The following is a 26,841-nucleotide window of genomic DNA, read 5'->3' as shown; positions in this document are numbered from 1 at the left end:
GGAGGTTCAAGAATCTGTTACAAGCCCTGGTGTTACTCTGTGGGGATTCATTTTAGCCCTAGACCACTCCCACACTTAACTAAGACAAAGCCTTGAATGCTCAGCTATCTTAACTTGATTGGATTTTGTTTAACGTCTGTGTCTTCCCTGTTTCCCATAAATAGGGTGCCCTCCTAAAATCCTCCCACCAGGGCTAATATTGTAAATCCATCTTAACAGAGGTCACCCCGGTCAGGCGGCAACGGGTAATATTCGAACAGTGAACACTGGAGCGGGCCTAGTACAGCTTCCCTTGATGTGAGATGGGTGAAACTGTAGGAGGAGGCAACTTGTGGCACAAGGTGAATATCTGCAAAGTTCAAAGGCTTTGCTCAGAGTGTAGACTGCTGCAGTGAGGTAGCCCAGGAGAGAGCTGGTCAGTTCATGGGTTGGTCCAGGGACACTTCTGCAGGCTCAGCAGGCATGTATCCTCAAGCAGGGGGTCAAGACTGGCTGTTCCCACTGGTCCAGGGGTTGAAGTACCAACAAAGGCCTTCGAGTGGATTGTGTCCTCCAACGTATTCCTCATCTTAGATGTATTCCATCCAGCTTTGCTGCTCTTTGGAAATTTTTTTGGCAGAGGGTGCCGTGCGTCGATGTCGAGTCGATGGTCCCTCAAAGGCCTCCGTCGAGGATGACATCATCGGGTGTATAAGTAGCACGCGCGGCGCTCGTTGGCCTCAGTTCTGTTTTTCCGCAGTACGTTGCTTCAGACATTCGGCGCGCCTCGAGTTCTGTACAGGAAATATAATATTACGAGAAGTAATTATGTCCTTGTCATCGACACCGACCACGACCCCGAGATCGGGTTTTAAGAAATGCAAGTCGTGCGGCTCAAAAATGTCGATCACGGACCCGCACCGCAAGTGTTTGTGGTGTCTCGGGGAAGGGCACGATATGGAGGCCTGTTCGAAGTTTCAGGCGATGACGGGAAAGATCTCCTCGACGCAAAAAGCATAGATCCAGATCTCGAAGCGATTCTCATCGCTCGTCGTCTTCGTCGAAGAAACGACGCCATAGATCTCCCTCCAACTCGTCGTCAGACGAGTCTCCGAAAAATGAAATGCCCCACAAAACATTCATCTTCCGAAGAGTGGGAAGCATTTAGGGTCAAAATGATGGAGTTGTTTGAGAAAGCGAAGCCTCGGTCTGCGCCTTCTTCGGAAGCCGGCCGGGAGCGTCATCGCTCAGACACTCGCGCGCCCTCGAGCCCGGGTGATTGTAAAAAAGGAAGGATAGGGAACCTTCCAGGATGCCAAGCAAAAAACGCTCGAGTCGAGTCGACCGCTCGAGGTCAGACGCCGTCCGAGACCTTTCACACCTCGAAGGAGAAACTGTCGAAGGCCGCCTCGACGCCCTCGAAGCAGACCCTGTCGACGACCACGATGTCATCGACGCCTTTATCGACGTCGACGCCGAAACCCTCGGCGCCAAAGGCTCCAACCAAGCAAGGGCAGCCAGAAAAATAGAAGGAAAAAGTTAATAAACATGTAATTCCTTCAGAGCCTGGTACTACACCTCTTCCTCCTCCTCTCCCAGAGAAGGTTTTCAAGCCTCTCCCTAGGAAGGAGTTTTTCAAATCCTTGAACTCAATTTTTGAGGAACAGGAAAGATCTGAGGAGGAAAATGTACCTTTTGGATTGGAGTATGGCACCCCAAATGTCCCAGAATGCTTGATCTCAGAGGAAAGCAGAATGAGGGATTTGGTGGAGTCGTTGCACGATGCAAGTGACATTGATGCCTCTCCTGAGAATGATTTTGGTAGACCAGATCCAGGAGAGCATGCCAGTCCATCTTATCGGCAATTAATGACCAAGGGCTAAACCAACACCCCAATTCGTCCAGGACGATTTGACAGACATATTGGATCATGGTCCCACTGAAGACCCAGTTTTACCTTTTCATGTAGCCTTACAAAACAGGGTGGCTAAGAATTGGGGAAACTCCGGATTCTATTCCTCCGGTGAATAAATCCCTCACATCAGAATACCGCCCAGCCAGTAGCGACCCCGGCTATCTGTCAAAACATCCAACTCCCGAGAGTTTGGTCATACAGGCAGCCACAGCTTCCAATAAACTTGCATACCTGTCTATCCCTCCAGACAGGGACGATAAGCGTGTGGATGGTTGGGCACGGAAGGTATTTTCAGCCGGGAGCATGGCATTAAAATCTGACAACTCCACATGTGCCTTGACAACATTTTCGTACACTCTGTGTTCGAGATGGAAAGGAGGCCATGCAGGAATTCCTTCAGTCTGGATTGGACACTGCGGATAGTGTAAGCAGGTCCATCGGCACTAGCACGGTAACGCGCAGGTTTCCGTGGTTACGGAAGTTGGTTTTTGCACCGACGTACAGAACCGTCTCCTGAACATGCCTTTTGACGGGTCTCACCTTTTTGGCAACAAGGCTGATGAGAGCCTTGAGAGGTTGCAGACCTCAAAAGCAGCGGCCAAATCTTTAGGAGCTGCTATTAGGCAACCTCAGCCTTTTCGTGCGCAAGGGCAATCATGGAGGGGACGATCCTATCATTATTGCACCTCATACGGGAAGACGAGAGGAATGGCCAGTCAAAGGGGCCAAAGAAAGGCCACGCGTGGTGGACGAGGAAAACGTTCTAAGCCAGCTCCAGCTGCAGCCTCTTTGCCATCAGCAGCTGCAACATCCGCCACAAAACCACTTTGAGAACTTGCACTACAAAACACCTGTGGGAGGCAGGCTGTCGCAGCATCTGCAAGAATGGCGAGCCATTGCTTCAGATGTTTGGGCTCTAGAAATAATAGCCCAAGGCTATTGCCTTCCTTTTCTAAAGCAACCTCAAAGCAACCCACCAGGGAGACACCCGTTGAAACTTTCAAACCCGCTCCTACAGCAGGAAGTTCTAACCCTACTGGAGAAAGGTGCTATAGAACCAGTACCTGCAGCGGAGAGGAACAGGGGTTGTTACTCCCCGTATTTATTCATCCCCATAAAGAACGGAGAACGGAGGACTGAGACCCATCTTGGACTTAAGAAACTTGAACAAGTTCCTTAGGAAGGACAAGTTCAAGATGGTTCCTCTTTCTCAGATCCTTCAGGCCCTTCAACTTCAGGATTGGTTGGTGTCATTGGACCTCTAGGATGCTTATTTTCATGTGCCGATTCATCTCAAGCACAGAAAATACCTGAGGGTCGTTGTTGGCGACTCACACTATCAGTTTCGAGTCCTGCCATTCGGGTTGACCTCTGCCCCGAGGGTCTTCACCAAGTTAATGATAGTGGTGGCAGCGCACCTCAGGAGAGGGGGGATTCATGTCTACCCCTACCTGGATGACTGGCTGATCAGAGTGCGCTCTGCCGAGCAAGCTTTGGATCATATGAAAGTCACCTGCCACTTCCTCCACAAACTGGGCTACTCCCTCAACTTAAAGAAGTCTCAAATAACACCTTCCCAACAGCTTCAATACATAGGAGCTGTATTAGACACATCCTTGGGAAAGAGCTCGCGCCTCCCAAGACGAGGGCTCAAGACATTCTTCAGATGGTTGCAAAATTCCAAAATGCCCAAAATCTCCAGGCTTACGGGTTTCTACGGTTGCTCAGCCTCATGGCATCCTGCATTTTTCTGGTGCCAGAGGCACGCTTGAGGATGAGATCCCTTCAATGGGCCCTAAAGACTCAGTGGTCCCAGTTCTCTGGTCAAATGACGGATCTTCTTCAGATTCCCAACAAGGTCAGACAAGACCTTCTATGGTGGACCTGTGCAGAGAACATCTTAAAGGGAGAACCCTTTTGGCAACCATGGCCGGAGATCACAGTAGTGACAGACGCCTCACTCCTGGGGTGGGGAGCACATGCCAACGATTTGACAATAAACGGTTGCTGGTCTCCATCGGAGTCCAAACAACATATCCACCTTTTGGCGCTGAGGGCAATCAGACTAGCGCTGAAGGCCTTGCTGCCATCTGTCAGGGGAAAGAATGTCCTGATAATGACGGACAACACAGTGGCCACGCACTACCTAAACAAAAGAGGAGGTGTGGGGTCACTACCACTGTGCAGAGAGGCTATGCAGCTCTGGTATTGGGCGATTCAAGAGGGAATCTCTTTAACAGCAATTCATCTAGCCGGGGAAGAGAATATGACGGCAGATGCTCTGAGCAGGCAGAGCATGGTGTCCCACGAATGGAAACTAGCTCAGGAAGTCATTCAAGAGATCTTCGCCCTTTGGGGAACCCCTCAAGTAGACCTGTTTGCAACCGGAATCAACCGAAAATGCGAAAGGTATTGCTCAAGGGAATTTCCCCCGAGAGGAGCCCTGGGGGACGCGTTCGTGGTGGAGTGGAATTTCCCACTATTGTACGCGTTCCCTCCGATTCCCGTCATTCCTCAAGTCATCATGAGGCTGAGACGCTTCGGGAACCGCATGATCCTAATTGCCCCGGATTGGGCCAGGAGAACGTGGTATCCGGACCTTCTAGATATGTCCATCTGTCCTCCAGTACGTCTTCCTCAGAGAGAGAACCTTCTCTCTCAAATGGAAAGTCAGGTTCTCCACCCAGAGGTCAGAACACTCAACCTTCATGCTTGGTATCTGAAAGACTGAGATACAGGGATTGGAACCTTCCAGGTGATGTTATGGAGGTGTTGCTTTCGGCAAGACGGCCAGCAACAAAGTCTCTGTGCCGTTGCAAATAGTTTTGCAACTGGTGCAGGCAAAAGAATGTCTATCCTTTTCCATGTTCTATTCTGGAAGTACTATCTTTCCTTCTGACCCTAGAACATAGAGGTCTGAATATCGGAACAATAAAAGGTTCCCTTGCAGCGCTTTCCATTTTCAAGCACTCATCGGAAGAATGCTCCTACTTCAAAATTCCTTTGATAACACAATTCATAAAAGGTATCACTAATGTGTTTCCTCCTCACCCATTTCAAGTACCGATTTGGGATCTAAATTTGGTATTAAAATTCTTAATGTGTGCCCCTTTTGAGCCTATACACACATGTCCATTAAGATAATTAACATGGAAAACAGCATTTTTAGTTGCTCTAACATCAGCAAGAAGAGTGAGCGAATTGCAGGCACTATCTTCTGGGCCACCCTATACTGTGTTCCATAAGGACAGGGTTGTGTTGAGGGTTAAACCATCATTTTTACCGAAGGTAATATCTGATTTTCATTTAAATCAGAAAATTGTTTTACACTCATTCTATCCTCCACCTCATCCTTCTAAGGAGGAAGAAAGACTACACAGACTGGACCCAAAAAGAGCTTTAAGCTTTTACATCTCTAGGCTTTCTAGACTTAGTGGACAACCAGTTGTTTATAGGCTACACTGGAAGAAAGCTGGGTCAATCAGTAACAAAACAATTTCGTGCTGGATCGTGCTTTGCATTTCAGAATGCTACAGACTAGCACAAAAAGACCCACCTGAAGGGTTAAGAGCTCATTCCACCAGAGGTATCGCCTCTTCCACAGCCCTTCAAAGAGGTGTCCCTATAAGGTCCATTTGCAAAGCAGCAGCTTGGTCTTCGCTTCACACCTTCTCAAAATTCTATAACCTGGATGCTTCCCAGTCTAGGGAGCTAACTTTTGGAAAAGCAGTGCTTTACTCTGCCATCTAAGGGCAGTTTAAAAAAATAAATGAATAAAAATAATAATCTGACCCCTCCTCCAGAGGAACTATGCAAAATACTGCTTTGCGAGCCTATCTAAGATGAGGAATATGTTGGAGGACACAATCCACTCGAAGAACAAGTTACTTCTTACCTGGTAACGTTCTTTCGATTGGATGTTCCTCCAACGTATTCCTCATCGCCCTCCCAACCTACCACTCTGTGGATTTTTTCCGGGTTATTGCCATCTCAAATCTCGCAAGGCTGATACGTGTCTGCCAGCACAATCTACAAAAACAGTACAAGATCACAGATAAAAAAGAGGGGAAAAACAGAACTTAGGCCAACGGGCGCCGCGCGTGCTACTTATACACCCGATGACGTCGCCCTCGACGGAGGCCTTCGAGGGACCATCGACTCGACGACATCGACACACGGCGCCCTCTGCCGAAAACATTTCCGAAGAGCAGCAAAGCTGGATGGAATACATCTAAGATGAGGAATACGTTGGAGGAACATCCAATCAAAAGAACGTTACCAGGTAAGAAGTAACTTGTTCTTCTTGAGATCTGGACAGAGGAGCGGAGCTTCACCAGGATTGCACAGGCGTCTATGCTGGTCAGCTGCAGGGGTCGTCGGTAGGCTGCTCTTCATAGAGGTCTTGGCTCCAATAATGATCTGTTGAATGGTGTCTGAAGCCCTCCTTCCATCCAGGATTCGGTGTCAGAGCAAGCCCACCAATGGTAATGATTTGCACCATATAAACCGGCAGTGGCTATTCAGTCCTGGATAGTTACTGGCCAGAGCATCTGCCCAGCAACAGACATTCAGGCATCAGGGATGTGGATTAGGACTAGACAGTCCTAGCCCCTTCCTCTTGTCACACACACTAACCAACCCTTGGCCCGTGAAAGCCACAGCTTTCCCCGGAAAAGGGAATTCAATAGAAGCAGTTTCCTGGCCTGAGAAGGAAGGAAGAAGGTCAAAGAACAGTATGGCCAAAGAACAAGTGAAAATCTTTGTGGCCTAGCAATATTAAGGTGCTAGCCACCAATGGTAGCCATTTGCATGAAATGTGATATTTTACTTTTGCACTTGCAAACTGTAAAGATATCACAGCTGCCAACAGTTTGTCTTAGGCACATTGTAAAAGTAAACAAAAAGCCATTATATCAAATGTTATAAGGATAGAAAGTATCCTAGGTGCACTTCACCGTAAGATGATGTGTGCATTTGTAACAAAACAATAATTTATTTATTTATTTATTTATAACGCGCCGAAGCTCGCAAGCATCAGGGCGCGAAAAAAGACACAAGGACGAAGATTAACGGGACGACACAAAAAGGGAGTAGAGAGAGGAGGAGCAGAAAGATGGCAACATGATGCGGTGTAGTAGTTGCCTAATTATTTGAAGAGAAAGGTCTTCAATTGCTTCCTAAAGAGTTGGATGTTGCTTTCCAGTCTAAGGCTGCAAGGCAGTTTGTTCCAGTGGGAAGTCGCCAGGCTCGGAAAAGCTCGACCAAGACCTGTGGCTTTACCTGGAAGGCTGGGATTGATCAGTCCTTGTTTGGCGTATCTCAAACTACGGCTCAGCTCATACCAGCTGAATTTTTTCCTGAGGTATGCTGGCGCCGTGCCATAGAGACATCGGTGGGCTAGGGTCAGTGATTTAAACAGGATCGGTTCCTTCACTGCCAACCAATGGAGATCATATCTGTCCTTGGTGATGTGTTCACGCTTAGATTTGTTAGTGATGGACCTGACAGCATTATTCTGGATAATCTGGCATTGTTTCAGGCAGTTGTTGCTGGCGCCAAGCATTAACGCGTTCCCATAATCCAAGCGAGACAGAATGGTAGCTCTCCCTATCGTGGCACTATTCTTGATGATTAGAAATGGTCTGATCTGGCAGAGAAGCCTTTGGAAATATTGACAATTTCGCTTTAAATAAGCGGTTTGGGCTTCTGCACCTAGGGAAGATTGTAAATAAATACCTAAGGTTTTGACCTTATTTGATACCTTAATGGTGGAGTCTTTTATAGTGAAGGTGGAATAGTCCAAGCCAAGATTGTTTAAGGCTTTAGCACTTCCAAAGGTCATAAGTTCTGTTTTGGAGATATTAAGACACATCCAGTCTGTTATTATCCAGTTTTCAATGGTGTTGTAAATAACCGATAACTTCTCGTTGTCTAAGGAATGGTTTCCACTCAACTCTAGAATGAGCTGTGCATCGTCAGCGAAATTGGTGAAAAAGATTCCAAGCTGAGATAGAAGTGTACAGAGGCAACGGATGTATAAGTTGAAGAACAAGGGAGAGAAGCTGGCTCCCTGAGGGACGCCACAATCTACAGGTTTGTGTGAGGTGGAATGACCTGCCCAGTTGATTTTTTAATTCCTGTCTTCTAGAAATGATGATACCCAATCTATTGCATCATGGGAGCAGTTTCCAGCTGCGCCTAGGGCCTCTCGGAGCTTTCCATGATCTAGCAAATCAAAAGCTGCCGAGAGGTCCAAGAGGATTAGCAATCCTGTTTTACCTCTGTCCAGGATGCTCAGCATTTCTGTCTGCAAGTCCAACAGTGCTGACTCTGTGCTGTGGGCACTTCTAAAGCCAAGTTGTTTGTGGTGTAGCAGGCTGTGTTGATCTACATAATCTTGCAGTTGTTTGGTCGCTATTTTGTCGAGTACCTTCAGGGGAAAGTTACAATTAGTAATGGGTCTGAGGTTGGTGGGGTCTTGTTGATCTAGTCCAGGTTTCTTGACTAGGGGGGTGACTGTGACTGTTTTAATTTCTGTTGGTACCTTTCGGTGCCTGAAGGAAGCATTTGTCATACGACAGAGAAAAGGGGAAAAGATTTCAACATTATCAAGAATCAGTTTTGGAGGTATGATGTTTTCGGCGCAGGTGGTGCAGTTTATGGAAGAAAGAGTGTCATTCATGTCTTCAATGAATGTGAATTTAGGGATGTCTAGAGCAGGATACGTCACCTTGGGTTGCGCAGGTGGTGACGGATCCGATGTTTTGCAATTTATAATGGAGTCTCTGGCTTTTTTGATTTTATTTGAAAAGGCAAGTTGAACTGCTTCACAGTCGCTCAAGGTTGGTTGAAAGGGTGAGGAGAGAGTGGGTGGTTTTTCGAAGGATTTTAGGATTCGGAACAATTTTCCAGTGGAGTTAGAAGCACTGGTAATTTGAGTATTATAGTACTCTTTTTTTACTTCAAACAGTTTGGCTCTGTATGAGAGGTCACATTTTTTCCAGTTTTCTTTATTTTCCTCTGAAGGGGTTTTGTGCCATGTTCTTTCTAATTTCCTTTTAGCTATTTTGAAAGTGCTCAATTCAGGTGTGTACCAATGCTGGTGGTAAGGGTTGGGGCAAGCCTGTTTATTTTTAAGTGGCACATGTTTGTCGAGAATCTCCTGGAAATGATTATTGAATTTGCGGATGATGTTTTCGCAAGAATCATTATCTGCAGTATTGTTCATGACGTGAGTAAGGCCGCCTTTGAGAATGTCATGTGTGATTTTCTTAAAGTTTCTGCTTAGAACTGGTTTAGGGGAATTGTCAAAATGATCAGCTTTGAAAGTGAGGGAGAATGTAGCTTCAACTTTGTAGTGATCTGTCCAAATGCATAGAATGGTATCGGTCACTGTCAATGGAACGTTATTTGTGATAATCCAGTCAAGTTGATTACCAGAGATGCAAGTGGAGCCCTTATTAGCGATGTGGTAATTAATGTTTGTTAGGCTGTTTTCTAGGCTTATAACTGGGCCTATTGGTTCTGGCAACCAAGTTTCCGTGAGGAAGAGAATGTCCAAATTTTCTTGAGTAATGTAATCCTGCACATCTTGTGAGTGTTTGTTGAGTGACCTGGTATTTAGGAGTGCAATTTTCAAGGTGGCATTTCCAGGGCAAGTAGGTATTAAGTGAGTGATAGCGGGGGTGGTAGGTCTCGAAATGGTCTGGGAATGTGTTTCATTTGGCAAGGTGTCTGTGCCTAAGTCTTTGTCAGGAAAGGAGAGGCTCGGAGATTTCTCTGTTGTCGAGAAAACTTTTAACCAGTCTTTCGTTTTCAAGTTTGTTCGCATCAGTTAGCAACTGTAGGAATTTTAAAAAGCCCATTTCTTACCGGTTTTGTTAACCCTGTATGGATGTAGTCGGGCAGAGTGTAGGGCCGATAGCTGATGCCCACCGGGACCGGCGTAGACCGGCACCGTCCCAGAAGCGCCGGCGCTGAAGCGCCTGACGTTTCTATTTCTGCAGCTCAAAGGCTGCTGGGATATGTAGTTCGCAAGAGGCTGACTAGTAGTCAGGAATCCGTTTAATGTGGAAAGATCTGAGCAGTCAGCTGAAAGATATAATCTCTCAACTCACGCTCTCTTTCTAGTTTGCAGGCAAAGATAAGTAAGATGCGCAAGTTCAACACATACAGCAGCAAAAACAAACAAATACGAACGTTCAAGCGTTTGAGTAAGTAATGTTGTATGATGTAGCACGGCTTCGCAAAATGCAAGATGCTCGCAAATACACACAATCAGGCAAGCAAGGCACGTTTAAAACTTGGATGGTGGTATTTCCTAAATTCGAAATTCAAATTCAAAAGAATAAGTTCAAATGCAGTAGTCCTTAATCCTTAAGCAAATGACTCAAGTCTAGTTAGTTTCAGATCAAAGTTCCTAGTTTTCAAAAAATGCGTAACCTGTAATTCACAACCCTGACTAACCTCAATTCTTACAAAGGGAGATGTAGTCTCAGAACTGATACTTTTGGGGACTAGGTGGTTCCCCCATAAGAATGAGCAAAACAGGCTATGAAAGTATAGCAGAGGGCTTTATTTACCTCCAAAAGGTTAGGGCCGGGTTCCAAATAAGCAACAAAAAAGGGTGTCCCATAGAAATCTATGGACGGAAAGTTGAAACATAAAAACAAATTATTCCTAACAATTCTTTGATGATGTTCCTTCACAAACTGTTATTTCCGATACTATGTTACAGTATTTTTTACTTTAAGGTAAAGGCGGGTGTGTTTTACAAAAGGGTTTCTATATGGTGAGGTACTGTTAGGGTTTTGAATTTGGCTTACATGCACTGTCATAACATTACGCATATTCTTTGTATTGATGGAATTTGTCAGTATTTTAATAGACCATGGCATTAATGATTCGGCCTTTGCTTATTTTGTGGTTTCATTTGATACATGTCCAAATTGTAATTGCACTTTTTAGTAATATTGTGTAGCTTAAGGGTGTCGAAGAAGAAGACGGGCACAAAGGTGGCATGATTTTGGTTAGACTTTTTTTATTTTGGAAATGAAAAGGATCCTCACTATCTTTTAACTTTTTAGAGGGGTTTCTGTGGATCAGAACTAATAATAAAAGGATATGTCAGAATGTCTGTCAAAGTAAATATACTATGTTCTCTCCAGGGGAATGACTCCTTTCTCCTGCTACTATTGTACACTATTTCTATTAAAACCAGGGGGAATTACTCCCTTCCCCTTGCGTCTGACTCTCACTCTTATTTCAGGACCAAGTGAATGCTTCCCTTCTCTTGGTCTGTCCTAGCGCAGTTCAACAGAAAGCCAGGGGAATGACTCCCGTCCCCTGGCATTTCTATTAAGACTTCTGTTGTGGTACCAGGAGAATAACTCCCTTCACCTGGTATTACTCGATACAAACTTTTCTCTGTGCTTCTAACTTGATGCATACTTTGCCATTGTGGCTTGCTTTCAACAATGTCCCAAATCTTGTTTGTATCCCAAATCCTTCTCTTAAAGCTAGTGGGCTTATCTTCACAACCTATCGTGAGGATGAATTCCTCGATCCTTTAGTCACTGTCTGTTGGGGTCCCAGACCCTTCTGGAACGGCCAATGGCTTCCTCTTCTCCGCTGTTACGGTACACAGGGTCCCAGGCCCTTCCCTGGTGGCCTGTAGGCTTCTCTCTGCCACTGTCTGGAGGGCAACTCCATCAGGTACTTGGTTGGTACTGGTTCCGGTTCAAGACACTTATCTTGCTTGGGTTTCAAACCCTTGCCTCTCTCCCTCTTGTGCTAGGCCACTTGGTTCACGGTTCACTCTCCTGCCAAGTACTGCCATAAAGGAGATTATTCTTATTGTTCTTTTTGGTTAACTTGCATTAATTCACCAACTTTACACCCCTACCAGTGCCTGCGTTGAACCCATTACCTTCACTGGCTCCAGGATGCTTTGCTGGTTCTTCCTGGGGTCTTGCTATATTTGTTTGCTATGTGCCGGCATTCTGTGTCTTGGCTGCTCTTGCTCCTTGTTCTCGCTCCGGGTTCTCCAAGCTGGCTGTGTAGGCATTGTTGCAGGCCCTCAGGGTCGCGCCACAGCTTCCCAGCCTCCAGCCACGTGCCCGACCATCTCCACACCACCGGGCCAAGGATTTGCGCCACCTGGTTCCAGTCTCCAGCAGATGATGACCTTCAACTTCTCCAGGGCATTCTCTGCGTCTCCTTTGCTTTTCTCCGGCTGGACCATCTGTCGTGCTGCTCTCCTTCTGGGTTGGCCTGTATCCAGGACTGTTCTCTCCTTCACTGAGTCCTTAGTCTACTTTTATGTTGCTTGGGTGAACACTCCCCCGTGCACCACTAGAATGTTCCCTCTACTTACGTGGATCACTCTTCATGGCTCCTTGGGGCCACCTCTTCTCAGTACTTGCATTGGGGTTAATCTTTTTGTCTCAGATGATCTTGTTCGTCTCAGTTGGTGACACTGACATCATGTTACAATAGCACATGGATGTATCAGTCAGGGATGGGGGGTGAAAGGGTAATGGAGGTTTCGGGCAGGTTTGGGTGTTGTGCTGCCTATCACCCAGGTGGTCGTCCTCATCCCCAGGAGGGGAACCCCTGCCCATTAGATCTTCCCACATTGAACCACCCCTATGGGGAATATTTGCCCTAGTCTCACCTCCCTAGCCTCATGAGAAGGGGTTCCCCCTGGGGAGAAGTGACGACACCCTGTGAATCGTCACAGTAGGTTTCTTAAAATCGAGGGAAGTCTTTCTTTGATCAGAGTGTTCTCACTGCATTCATCCCAAATGAAATTCCTAGGATCTCAGCCATCTAATTAATTGGTTATTGAATTCCCACAATGATAAATGATTGGATATGTTACTATTTTTACCTGAGATGGATACTTGACTATGTGCATAGTAATCAAAGTATCTATTTTTCCACCATGTGCTTTATAAGCGGAGTATCAGAGTAATTCTTCTGTAGCGTTATTTGAATATTTTTTTTAACTCCAGGAAACAGTTCACACAATTATTCTGCATGCTCTGGTTGGATAAGGGTTCATTAAATGGAGTAAAGCGCTCTATAAATGTAATAAATACAAATGGGAACTTTCCAGCATCTGAAATATGAAGTAAAATGACATTTTCATTTTGTACAGGTTGTTGTTGACCCATTTGTTCAGAAGGGCATTCTTTATCGTAGATAAAACTGACTACTATTATTTGGTTGACGTTTCTGGTTGGATGTTGTATGGTGTGAATCTGGCTAACCGCTCGTAAGGATTATGGTCCCGATCAGCAAACATTTGTTGGAGGTAATTACCAATAGCAGTGGATACTGCGCTGCATGCATGCATTTAATTGGTTTTGATTTATATGTCTGTGGATTATTTTTTTTTAAGAATTGACTTTCGAAGGGATTGGTATTACACATCTATGACAGGTAATCACCACAGCTCTGCTGCTTCGAAAAAAAATGTCGGCGTCTGCGTCCTGCATCGATACGCTGTCCTCGAGGGCCTCTGTCGAGCCGACATCACCGGATGTTCTAAGTAGGACGCACAACGCCCGTAGCCTCATTTTTCTGCGATCGTGTTCGCTTCGGAGATCGGTTCTTCAGTTACTTCTATCTGTTCTTCAAACTTGGTGTTTGTGAAGATATCATGTCTTTGTCTTCTACCCCGCGGCCGGGATTCAAGAAGTGTCGGGACTGCGGTCCCAAGATATCACGTACGGACCCGCACGACGTCTGCCTCTGGTTCCTCGGCGAGGACCACGCCACCGATGACTGTGACAATTGTCAGTCGTTAACGTCGAAGGCCTTGCAGGAGTGGAAGAAGCTTACTGTAGGTAGGGTTTCCAAACCCTGAAAGTCTAAATCTGTGGGGTTTTCGACCAACGATTTGAGGGGCGACTCTCTGCGTCGTCGGTGTAAATCCAGGGGTCTCAGTCCCGTAGTGGTTCCTGCCATTCCTCTGCCTCCTCGAGGCACTCGCGGAAGCGCCGTCAACGGTCACCTTCCCCGTCCTCGTCCAAGGACTCCGCCAAAGAGCGGGTTGCTTGTCCCAACAAGCATTCCTCTCCTTCAGAAGGGGATGCATTTCGTACGGAGATGATGGTGATTTTCCAATCGTAGGGCTCCGTTCCAGCCGTGCCTTCGAAAGAAGCCAGCAGGGAACGTGCTAGGGCCACCGCTCGCACGCCTTCGGGGTCGGGCAGTCGGCGTGATCATCGGGAGCGTTTGAGGTCCCGATTGGACAAGGTGGATCACTCTAGCCAAGCCCGCTCCCGGTCCTTGACGCCCTCGAGACCAGCGGAACCTGTGAGGTCTTCTAAGAAGACGTCGACGCCATCAGTGCCATGTCCGTCGAGGGACTCTCTCGAGGCTCCTCCTCCGAGGAAGTCGTCAATGCCATTGGCGCCGAGACCGTCTAAGGACACGCTCGGGGCACCGCCCATGAGGCCTGTGTCAGAGCCATCGGTGCCACGCTCGACGCCGATTCTGGCGACGCCCTCAACGCCTTTTGTGGAGGCTGTACCAGAGGTACCCCGTGCATCAGTGGAGACTCCGAGGAAGGCCCTGAGGAAGTCAGTGAGGCCTGTATTTGAACCTTTTTCTGTGCCCTCATCCAGGGATTTATTCCAGCCTCTGGATTATATCTCTGAGGTGGATGAAGGGTCTGAGGAAGGTTTGGTACCCGATGAGGTGCCTGACGACCTGTTATCTGGTCATAGCCAGTTGGAAGACCTGCGTCAGTCTTTGCATGACGCCAGTGGTCTTGATACCTCCCCGGAGGTCGAGTTTGGCAGGCCTGAGCCTGGTACGCATGCTGAATCTTCATACAGGTGCCTCATGTCGAGGGTGACAGATTATTTGGGCTGGTCTGCGCCACCAGTGGATTTTCTGCAGGATGACCTGACAGATAACCTTGACCAAGGTCCACCCACTGACCCGGTGCTGCCATTTCATATAGCTTTACAGAGAAGGGTGGCGGCAGCTTGGACTGCTCCGGAGAGTCTCCCGGCAGTGAGCAAGGCGTTGCTGAAAAAATACCATCCAGCCAGTAGCGACCCCTGCTACTTGACTAGGCACCCCACTCTGGAGATTTTCGTGATGCAGGCGGCTGCGGCTACGGCCCCGGCAAGCAGGCGTCGTACCCTACCATAGGGACGACAAAAGTTTTGATGGCTGGGCGAAGAAAGTGTTTTCTTCAGGGGGTATGGCTTTACAGGCAGCCAACTCTGTGTGTGACTTAGCACGTTTCACTCACACTCAGTGGAATTGTCTTTGGCGGCTGAACATATTCCCGAAGTGGAGGAACGGGATGGTTTTCTTGCCCTTGTTAAGGATGGCAAGGATGCCATGTGTGAATACGTTCAGTCTGGTCTGGACATGGCAGACTGTGTCAGCCTGTCCATGGCGGCAAGCATCGTGATGCGCAGATTTGCGTGGTTGCGGAAGTCGGCGTTTGCTCCTGACGTACAAGCCTGGCTTCTCAACATGCCCTTTGATGGTTTACATCTTTTTGGCAGCAAGGCTGACGAGAGCCTTGAGAGGTTGCAGACCTCAAAGGCTGCAGCAAAGTCGTTGAGCGCTGCAGTCCGCCAACCTCTGCCTTTTTGTCCTAGGGGACAGCAATGGAGGGGAGGTTCCTTTCGATACTAGTAGTCTTTTGGTAGATCGAGGGGAGCGGCCAGTCAAAGGGGCCAATGTAGGAGTACCAGAGGTGGAAAACGGGGTACTCGAGGTGCCAGGGCCGCTCGAGCAGTTGCCTCTTTGCCCTCAGGCACTGCCGCAGCCGCTTCAGCTCAGTCATGAGGCCATGTCCCATGGTTCGCCGGTTGGGGGAAGGCTGGCGCAGCATCTTGTAGAATGGTGTGCCATTACCTCAGATGTGTGGGTTCTGGAGATCATAACCCATGGCTACAGTCTTCCTTTCCGGCAGAGGCCTCACGACAATCCACCAGGGAATCTCTCTGAAGAGTCCGCATCCGCTCCTTGCTCAGGAAATCAAATCCCTGCTGGAGAAAGGTGCCATAGAACTGGTGCCTGTAGCAGAGAGGAACAAGGGATGGTATTCCCCATATTTTTTGATCCCGAAAAAAGATGGGGGATTGAGACCCATCATGGACTTGCGTGGTTTGGAAAAGCTCCTCAGGAAGGACAAGTTCAAGATGGTTACTCTTTCTCAAGTCCTGCTGGCCCTTCAACTTCAGGACTGGTCGGTGTCTCTCGACCTCAAGTACGCTTACTTTCATGTGCTAATTCATCCCAAGCGCAAGAAGTACCTGAGGTTCGCGGTGGGCGACTCGCACTTTCATTTTCAGGTCCTGCCATTCGGATTGACCTCTGCCCTGAGGGTCTTCACCAAGCTCAGGGTGGTGGTGGCAGCGTATCTCAGGAAAGGGGGGATTCACGTCTACCCCTACCTGGACGATTGGTTGATCAGGACGCGCTCTCCTGAGCAAGTCCTGGATCATCTTTCAGTCACCTGCCACTCCCTTCACAGGCTGGACTTCTCCCTCAACTTAAAGAAGTCCCACTTGACACCTACCCGGTTGCTCCAGTACTCGGAGCAGTGCTTAACACATCCCTGGTGCTGTGTTTTCCTCCCCAGATGAGGGCTTATCACATTTTGCAGATGGTGCACAAGTTTCAACATGTCCAGAGTCTCCCGGCGTTCAAGTTCTTGAGGTTGCTCGCCTCATGGCATCCTGCATTCTCCTGGTGCCAGAGGGCAGGCTGCGGATGAGATCTCTGCAGTGGGCTCTCAAGATGCAGTGGTCACAGTCCTCCGGCAGGATGTCGGATCCTGTTCAGGTGCCACCCTCGGTCGCCCTGGATCTTCTGTGGTGGGCTGTCTAAGGCAATCTGATGAAGGGGGCTCCATTTTGGCTACCCTGGCCAGAGGTGACGATCGTGACGGACGCATCCCTCACGGGATGGGGAGCTCATGCCAACGAGTTGACAGTCAACAGTCGTTGGTCTCCGTCGGAGTCCAGACTCCATATTAATCTGTTGGAGTTGAGGGCCATCAGGCTAGCCCTGAAGGCTTTTCTGCCGTCTGTGCGGGGGGAGAATGTCCTGATTCTGACGGACAATACAGTGGCCATGCACTACCTCAACAAAAAGGGGGGGGGGGCAGGGTCTCTCCCTGTGTGCAGAGAGGTGGTGCAGCTCTGGTTCTGGGCCATCTAGCAGGAAATTTTGATCTCGGCAGTTCATCTGGCCGGAGACAAAAACGCGGCGGCGGACGCTCTGAGCAGGCAGTGCACGGTCTCTCACGAGTGGGAGCTGGCTCAGGAGATTCTCCTGGAGATCTTCGCCCTTTGGGGGACACCACAAGTGGATCTCTTCGCCACCAGTGTCAACCAGAAGTGCAAAAGATTCTGCTCGCAGGAATTTCCTCCAAAAGGAGCCTTAGGGGACGCGTTCATAGTGAAGTGGTCCTTCCCACTGATGTACGTGTTTCCTCCAGTCCCCGTCATTCCGCAAGTGCTGCCGAGGTTACGGAGTTTTGGTTCCCGAATGATCCTCATTTGCTCCGGCATGGGCCAGGAGAATGTGGTAACCGCACCTTCTCGACATGTCCATCAGCCCTCCACGCCGTCTTCCCTACCGAGACGATCTGCTCTCACGGGTGGGGGGGGGGGGGTGAGGTTCTCCATCCAGAGGTCAAGTCCCTCAACCTTCATGCTTGGCTTCTGAAAGGTTGAGGTATAAGGATTGGGAACTCCCTGAAGACGTGATGGAGGTGTTGCTTTCGGTCAGAAGGCCTGCAACGAAGTCCCTGTACTGTTGCCGTTGGAGAAAGTTCTGCGACTGGTGCAGGGTTAAGAATCTGGATCCTTTTTCATGTGCCATTCCTGTGGTTCTGTTTTTTTTTTGCTTTCGTTAGCCCACAAGGGCCTGCAAGTGGGTACCATTAAAGGTTACCTGGCAGCGCTGTCCATATTCAAGCGCTCCTCTGAGGAGTGTTCTTGTTTTAAAATTCCTTTGATTTCTCAGTTTCTGAAAGGGCTCACTAATGTGTTCCCACCGTCACCTTTCCAGGTGCCCGGTTGGGATTTGAACCTGGTTCTAAAATTCCTAATGCGAGCTCCGTTTGAGCCTTTACATTCTTGTCCTTTGAGACTGTTGACCTTGAAAGCTGTATTTTTAGTTTCTGTCACTTCCGCTTGCAGATTGAGTGACTTACAGGCACTTTCCGTTAAGCCACCCTTCAGTGTTCCAGAAGGACAGGGTTGTCCTCAGGGTTCGTCCTTCTTTTCTTCCGAAAGTTGTGTCGGAATTTCATTTAAGCCAGAAGGTCATTCTTCTGGAATTCTTCCGGGGTTCTATCCTCCTCTGCATCCTGGTAAGGAAGAGGAGAGGCTCCATAGGTTGGAGCCTAGGAGAGCTTTAAGTTTCTACATCTCACACATGTCCCGGGTCAGAGTGGACGATCAGCTCTTTATAGGATATGCTGGAAGGCGTTTGGGACAAGCTGTTACTAAACAGACATTGTCTAGACGGATTATCTTGACAATTTCTGAATGTTACCGCTTGGCGGGTAAGGACCCTCCGATAGGCTTACTGGCCCATTCTACTAGGGGTGTGGCTGCCTCTACTGCCCTGCAGAGGGGTGTTCACATTCGTAACATTTGTGAAGCAGCCACATGGGCCTCTGTCCATACTTTTGTAAAACACTACTCCCTGGATTCTATCCAGGGGCAAGATTTGGCCTTTGGCAAGGTGGTCCTCTATTCTGCAATTTAATTGGGCATTCTAAAATTTTAAATTCTTTTCCCACCTCTTTACGTTGGTACTGCTTTGGGAGTCTGTCATAGATGTGGAATACATCGGAGGAACCAATCCCTTCGAAGAACAAGTTACTTTCTTACCTGGTAACGTTCTTTCGATGGGATGTTCCGATGACTTATTCCACATCGTACCCTCCCAGCCTGCCCCTCTACAGAATTTCTTATGCGATTGCAGCTTCCGTTTCCGCAAGGCTTTCTGTAGTCATACTGGCAGAAGATTGGTGCCACACGTTCTGGGAAAAAAACTACAACTGAAGCTAAGGGCGTCGTACTTATAACATCGGGTGATGTTGGCTCGACGGAGGCCCTCGAGGACAGCGTATCGACGTCATCAACGCAGGAAAAAAAATTCCGAAGCAGCACAGCTGTGATGATTACCTGTCGCAGATGTGGAATACGTCATCGGAACATCCCATCGAAAGAACGTTACCAGGTAAGAAAGTAACTGTTTTGTGTGGCAATTTGGATATGTTGAACTAAAGACCAAATGTGTAGGAGTAACTGTACTGTTGAATTTGCACAACAGTTGACCACCTGTATTGATAAATGCTGGCAGACTGTTTAGCATTGCATTGTCGAGTTTCTTTTTAGACTCTTTATTTTGTGATGGGGAAACTCGCATTATTTGTGGCATTAAAAGATGCGACTGCTTGCTTTGTAGTTTCTTTTTTGGTGGGATATACTAATTGTATATGTGTGGTATGTGTGGAGCTTAGTTGGCTATGTTCCTTCATATCTGGTATGTGGGCAGTTATTTATTTTAGTCGGTGAGTTAAAGTATGTATAGTCTTTGGGTTGTGTGTACCGTGGACAATGCTGATAACTCAATTGATCGGTAAAGTCCTTTGGGCTGAAATCAATAAAGACTGTGTCTAAAGTTAGTCCAACTGTGAGTTATCTATTACTGCATAAGGAGGTGGCATGTGGAAGTCTTTCCTAGTTTTTAAGCCTCTTTTAGTAGCTGGAAATATACTCACAGAATGTACGTCTTTAATGCTTTTATATGGAACTTCTAGCATCTCAATGTGAAAATGACTGCAATGTTTGTAGACCAACAACATTCCATTACACTACTGTCTAATCCACATTCTACATTAACAGTTTGATAGAATATTATTCTAGCTTGTTTACAGACATATTTAAAATACTTTCAAGCCAGCTGTTCTTAATACTGGATGCTCTGGTTCTTTTGGCTTCTACATTCATTATGCTAGTTCAAGTTTAATTCGGTCAACGTGCATGTCTAAGGGGCATTACTTACCCAGTAATCTCTTTCTGTAGCTTGTATCTGCTTTGCGTAAGACACCATCAATTAGATGGTGCAGAGTGTTAAATCTTGTCATATTCTTCATCTTTTCAATGATGCATATTTTGCATTAGTACAAAGTATTAAAAATAACTCCCAGAAAATAACATTGCAAATGCTCCCTGTTTTGCCACGCTCTTTTGCAATGATAGTTTGAAATACCGGCTGTCCATTTACGGGTGTTGACTGAAGTAGATGTCCACGTAAAATGGCATTTTTCCTCAAAAATGCTGGCACGCTTCAGTATTTCTTGACATCCTAAAAATATTACAGCAAGCATGATGTTTATTATATAGCAAAAAAAAGAACCATTATGGAATGGTTATTTTGGATCAGACTAAATAAGCAGCTTGTTGAGATGGATTTGCGAAATCAACACTGGCAGTGGTATTTGGGGTCCAACCGATTATGGTGAAAACGAAAGACACTGAAGTCTAATCAAACCCAATCAAGGTAGGTAGTGGAGTGGCAAGGCTTAGACTCGGGAGGCGTAGGAGAGTGGTCTAAGGCTACAATGAGACGCACACAGAGCACTCCAATAATTCAAGTTCAGCAGCTAATTCCAAAGAAATGCAATGATTTATTAGGCCTTTAAAATACACACTAAGCAATGAAACCCCTGGGTAATTGTCACGCAACTACTAAAAAATACCTACATATATACAATCACTCTTGTAAAAAGAAATGAAAAACGTTTGATTCAAAACCAGTGGAATACTGAGAAGTAGTTGGATGCATAAAACGCTATAGAAACATTTGCAACTCTATAAATAGTTCCCCAATACTTAGTAATTCCAACCATGAGATGGATTGGGGCCTGGTGCCCTTCAGTTTTCATAGATTTCCAAAGATGTACTTTACAGGTAGGTTGATGCCAGTGTATGTGATTGGATGATGTGTATAAAAAAAGGGTGAGTCCCTATTTTTTGTTAAGGGGGATTGAGCTAACAATGGGACTAAATTCTGAGAGGAAAAGTAGCAAAAGCTCAATTACCCCTCTTTCTGTCCGCCTTGCAAAGTGATCAGGGACCAAGGGATTTTTTGATAGATATATTTCTTATGTATCTAGGAGTCGCATAAAGACATATCATTGTCCAGACAGCGTTCAAAGTAAAAAAAAAAACACAATATTTTAATAGGTTAGGTTACACACTTCTATAAATGGTCGGCGCTTTCCACAAGGCACCTTCAGACTTTAGAAACAAATTGGAACACATAAAATTAAAAATTTGCAGCGTTAAAACTCTCATTCTGCGCATTTAATGTTTTGGTTTCCCCAAACAGAATAAGAAATCTAAACAATTGATTTGGAAAGGTGTTTCATAAGAACTGTCACTTTACTAACCCTAGACACCACGAATAGAATATGTGTGTGTTTTTGCTGGACTTTTTAATTTTATGTGTTCCAATTTGTTTCTAAAGTCTGAAGGTGCCTTGTGGAAAGCACCGACCATTTATAGAAGTGTGTAACCTAACCTATTAAAATATTGTGTTTTTTTTTAACTTTGAACGCCCTCTGGACAATGATATGTCTTTATGCGACTTCTAGATAGATAAGAAATATATCTATCAAAAAATCCCTTGGTCCCTGATCCCTTTGCAAGGTGGACAAAAAGAGGGGTAATTGAGCTTTTGCTACTCTGTGATTGGATGATGCCAGTGGTTGTGATTCCGAGTTTCAAAAGGTTAAGGAAAGTACAGGTAAGTACCACTCTCAATCCCACTAAATTATGGTAGGCCCAGGGGGATTCTTGACTAGACCACCACGCAGCTAAGCCAGAAAAGAGAGATGGGGACCAGACTTTATGCCCATGTAACCCTATGCAGGATAGGGGTCGGGGAAACAGCTATGTTACCATCCCTCCCATACTCGGATTTCTTCAGAGACAACTGCAGAGGTTGTGGATTGCATTGAGGACTCGTCCTTCTGGGCTTAGTCCTATCAAGGTAGGCACAAGGGTCGTGAGTGCAGAGGTCCGTTTCGGACACTGGATCCATCACAGTACCTGCTCCAGGCACTGTCCAGTTGAAAGCCCTTGCATCATAGCAGACACAGTATTGAATATTGCTTCAGGGATCACACCAAGACCCACATGCCCACACCCCGGCTTCCCCTTCAATACCTCCTCCACCCTAAACCCCTCCTCACCCCCCTTTTTTTAAACCATTTATCCCACAAATACATATTCGAAGTATTTTGAAGAAACACCCACAAAGTAAATTACTTAGTTGAAACCACGGGATCCTGCATTTATTTTCATTGTATGTCTCTATGTCCTTGAAGTGCAGTTCTAAAACCCAGACAAGATTTTTCTTAGCTCACATTACATTATAGTCTGGAACGTCCCTTGATGATGGCGGAAAATAAAGCTACAATGATGCTCTTTGTTCAACATGTATCTATAACTATCACATGTCGGGTTGAATTATTGTCATTTTTGTATTTAGAAGTCCATCTCAATAAAACACAATATTTTCGCTCTTGATGTATTTGCATCCAGTAGCGCTGGGAAGGTTGGTGATCAAATACCTAGATTCCAGGCTCGGCAAAAAATCCTGACTTCATCGTTTAGGCTGATCCTGGGTAAATTATATAATCTCACCATAATGTATCCAGGAGTGATTTGGTACATGGTGTTATTTCAACAACAAAACAAACACAAGAAGGAGAGGTGAGAGGACAAACTTGACCACTACCAGCACATCCTCAAATTTGGGCAAAGCCTTGAACAAAAACATAAAAGTGCTAGAGGGCTAATGTCTCTATTGCTAGAGTAAACCGCAAATGCTTTGCAGGGGATCAGAACCCCAGTCTTAACAGACAAACCAAAGACCGATTATGGAAAAATATAGCGGATAATTTTATTAATCTCAAGACAATGTTAAAAATGCACATAAAAAGCAAACATTCCAATAGAAAAGGCAGTTAAGTCTCAACGAAGTGCAAGTGCAAAATGTTATCACTATAAATGATAAAATGGTAAGTAGGAAGACGAAAAGGTGGTGAATCAGTGACTTTTTATAAGTCAAATGCCATAGAAGTACCAGATTCAAATGTGTTATGTGTAGAAACATACATCACTTCAAACACTGCATTCAGTCTACTCAAAAACTAAGAAGATATCCATCAGGGGTAGTCTTCCATCTACTAAAACAGCTACTTACAAGGACCAATCATAGTTAGAAATTGACATTTTTGTTGAAAACAAAGAAAAATAAAACAAAACTAAAAATTAGCTAGGCTACAGACAAAATGTTATAACTCAAAAACAACGATAAAGTCCAATAAGGTGGAGACTCAAAACGTTGGGGTCCTTTAATTGGTCCACTATTTTCTAAGGGCAATCAGCATGGAGGTTCATCATCGCTAGTTGGTGTTCATTTGAAAACAGGGGGAGTCGATTGCCAACAATCTCCGAGTGGGACTCTAATGAAGGATTAGTAGAGAACTTCAATAATCTACAGAAATCCTGTGTTCCTGAAGGAAGGCGACACTGCTCATCCAGGTGTGGTATCGAACTGGTTAGCGTTTAAATATTGCTAAATATCAGCCATGACTAACACGTGTCAAATCCATGTATGCAGGAGAAATTATGTAATCTCACCATAATGTAGCTGTCCAAATTGGGAGGTACTAGGAGTGATTTGGTACATTTGGTACATGGTGTTATTTCAACAACAACAAAATTAAAGAAAGAAAAGCTCCTCGCATAATTTACTAGACTTAAGAGTTGAAACTCCTGTAATGTAATTTTCTGGGGGTCAATTTCGATGATGCAATACGTATGCAAATTAGCAGGGCTGCATTCCTTTTGCCACATAGAACCTTACATCTTTTTTTTTAAATGCGTTGCAACATTTTCATCATATAGAGAAAGGTTTATGTCCAAACTTGTATCACCCCGAGGCTCTTGGTTACATGTCCAGTTGCTGCTGTTCTTGGAGCCTGGCTCGCTCTCCTGCATCCTGACAATCTCACCCTTTTTTTTTCCACTTTGTATTTATTGAGTTTATTCAGCATCAATAACAACACTCATATCATCAGATAAAGGGTCCAACCTAGACAACATATAACACCCCTTCCCCTCCATCCCCACCTATCCCTCCGAACACACCCTCCCCCACCCCCCCGAACAGTGAGCTACACAGGGTTCAACAGAACAGAAGCAAGAGGTACACCAGGACCGGGACAAAGGCCCAGTACAAATTAAGGCTGTTTAGCAACATATCCCTATCTGCAAGGTCCCAGATAAACATAAGACATTAGGTGGCACATTCCATTCGAAGACCAAATTCCACACCACCCTCCTATCATCGAACTCCGTGCAGGGCCCAAGATCTTCAAGCCTCAAAGCTTCACAGTCCGCACTGAAAAGCACAATAGTCCAATCCTGCAAAAAAGAGGACATGTTATCATTGACAATGGCTGCGAGTTTCTCATGAGTAAAGATTGACAAAAGTTTGTTAAAACATTCCGATTTCGTTGGGTCCTGGGAACTTTTCCACTTCTGGGCCAGAGCCATTCTCCCCGCCCTCAACATCGCACTAGTCACCCTAGAAAAAGGGAATTCCTCGCACTCGGGCCTAGGGGTACCCAATAAGATATCCATGGGGTGAAGGGAAGGACAGATTCCCAGGATATCCTTGATCCAACTCAGCAACTCCGCCCAGTAGACCTGAATAACCGGACACTCCCACATGTGGAACCAGGTTCCTCTACCAGCACAAACCCTAGGACACCTTGGAGATACACCAGGAAACATTTTAGACAAGGAAGCGGGCGGCCGGTGCCAAAAGTGGAGAATCTTAAAGTTGTGCTCCATGGCTGTAGTATAGAGCTTCACCCCAAAAATTGACCGGTAAACAGAGTCCCAAGCAAGATCATAAAGGGTTGTGCCCAGTCTCTCCTCCCACGCACCCCTAACCGTCTACCTACCCTCCAAATCAGCCGTAATAAAAACATTGTAGATTTTAGAGAGAGACCCCTTCCTAGACTTGGCCGCCACAAAGACTTTTTCAAAAGAGGTCAAAGGACGAGAGAGGGAAACCATCCAGTCTGCTTGAGTAAGAATACCCTTAAGCCGCAAGTAATCAAAGATAGAAGGAGGCTTCTCCAGAATCATTTCTGACAATCGGGCAAATTCGATAAAACCTCCCTGGACAAACAGTTGCGAGGCCCTCTCAATCCCCTGGTCCGACCACGACTGCGTTCCTCGAAAACCCCTGGTCCCCAAATCGAGCGGAGGCCCCCACAAAGAAGACAGGGGGGAGAGCCATGACGAGAGTAACTTGTTGTCCCTGCTTGGTCTCCACAGCGCCCAAAGAACCGATAGAATCGGATGGGACCTAGCTGCATTGGGTAGAGAACGAGGAGGGGCCCAGAGCAAATCCCTAACCTTATGAGGGTGAACCTGCACATCTTCAACGTACGTCCAGTACGTCCTGAGGTCACCCCGCAAATGCTATAGCATCACCCGCAGTTGAGCCGCCTTGTAATACTGCTTGAAGTCCGGCAGGCCAAATCCCCTGAAAACCTTTGGGAGGGACAGGGTACCAAATTTTATTCTAGCCCTCTTGCCACCCTACACAAAGCGAAGAAGACTCATTCGAAGAGACGCAAAGAAAGAGTCCGGAATGATACAGGGAAGAGAAGAGATAAAGAAGTCTGGGGAGCACATTCATCTTCACAGAAACCATACGCTCAAACCAAGAAAGCGTGAGGGGAGACTACCTATCCAGATCACTACTAACCTTAGCCAACGGGGGGGGGGGGGGGTTCAACTCAAAAATCCTGCTCAGATCCCTAGGTATATTGGCGCCTAGATACCTAGTACTGACACTCTCTATTCGCATCCCGAACACCTCCGTCTTACCCTTAATATCATTGTCCAACTTACCCATGGGCATAATACAGGATTTGGAAACACTGATCTTAAGCCCGGAGAACCTTCCAAAACCGCGTATCAGTTCTAACAACCGAGGTAGGGAGTCATTAATCCCAGACAGATACACTAGGATGTCATCTGCAAAGAGAGACAATTTAAATTCAAAGTCCCCACACCGCACTCCGGAAATCATCTCCTCGAGTCTGACCGCGATGGCAAAGGGCTCCATAGCCAGAGCATACAAAAGGGGAGATAGAGGGCACCCTTGACTAGTTCCTCTAGAGAGCGAAAAGCTCGGAGAGGTAAAACCATTAACTAGAACCCGCGCAGAGGGAGCATTATACAGGGCCGAAACCCATCCACAGAATTGATCACCAACACCCATCTTACAGAGCACCTTTCCCATATAGGACCACTCTACGCGGTCAAAAGCTTTTTCAGAGTCCAGCGAGAGGAGATAAACCTCCGACTCCCGTTTGGACACCTCATACATCAGGTCCACCGTTTTTCTAATATTGTCAGACCCCTGGCGACCGGGAATAAAGCCCACCTGGTCTCCGTGAACCAAAGAGGGAATGAATCTAGACAACCTGGTCGCCAGGAGTCTGGCCAATATTTTCATATCAACATTTAGCAATGAGATGGGCCTATAGGATTGACATAATGAAGGGTCCTTCCCCCTCCTTCGGGATGACCACAATGAGAGCCGACATCATTGAAGAGGGAAGACAGCCAGTATCCAAGGCAGAGTTATACACCCTAGCCAAGAACGGAGCCAAGGTGGAGCGAAATGATAAAAACGGACGGTGAATCCGTCATCCCCTGGAGCAGTACCATTCTTCAGAGATGCAATAGCATAAATAACCTCTTGGGGAGAGATGGGGGAGCTCCAAGGAGGCCGAACTTTCTTGCGCTAGACAGGGGATTGGAAGCGACTCAAAAAAACGATCC

General features: G+C 46.4%; 1 protein-coding gene and 1 long non-coding RNA gene across 4 annotated transcripts in view; one reads left to right on the top strand and one right to left on the bottom strand.

The window, feature by feature from the left end:
- The window catches only part of LOC138580732 (lateral signaling target protein 2 homolog), a 407,454-nt gene that overhangs the window by 374,820 nt on the left and 5,793 nt on the right, over positions 1-26,841 (top strand). The gene's annotated exons all lie outside the window — the stretch shown is intronic.
- LOC138580734 (uncharacterized) overlaps positions 23,006-26,841 on the bottom strand; it is a 77,247-nt gene continuing 73,411 nt past the window's right edge. Inside the window, exon 3 of the long non-coding RNA XR_011304340.1 lies at positions 23,006-24,396. This is a non-coding gene — a long non-coding RNA (uncharacterized lncRNA). The remainder of the gene's footprint in view (positions 24,397-26,841) is intronic.

This window comes from Ambystoma mexicanum, chromosome 3p (genome assembly GCF_040938575.1).
Source record: "Ambystoma mexicanum isolate Mex_15411 chromosome 3p, UKY_AmexF1_1, whole genome shotgun sequence".
NCBI classification, from domain to species: Eukaryota; Metazoa; Chordata; class Amphibia; order Caudata; family Ambystomatidae; genus Ambystoma; species Ambystoma mexicanum.
The sequence above is the reverse complement of the archived record's forward strand: the minus strand, read 5'-3'. Positions and strand labels throughout refer to the sequence as shown.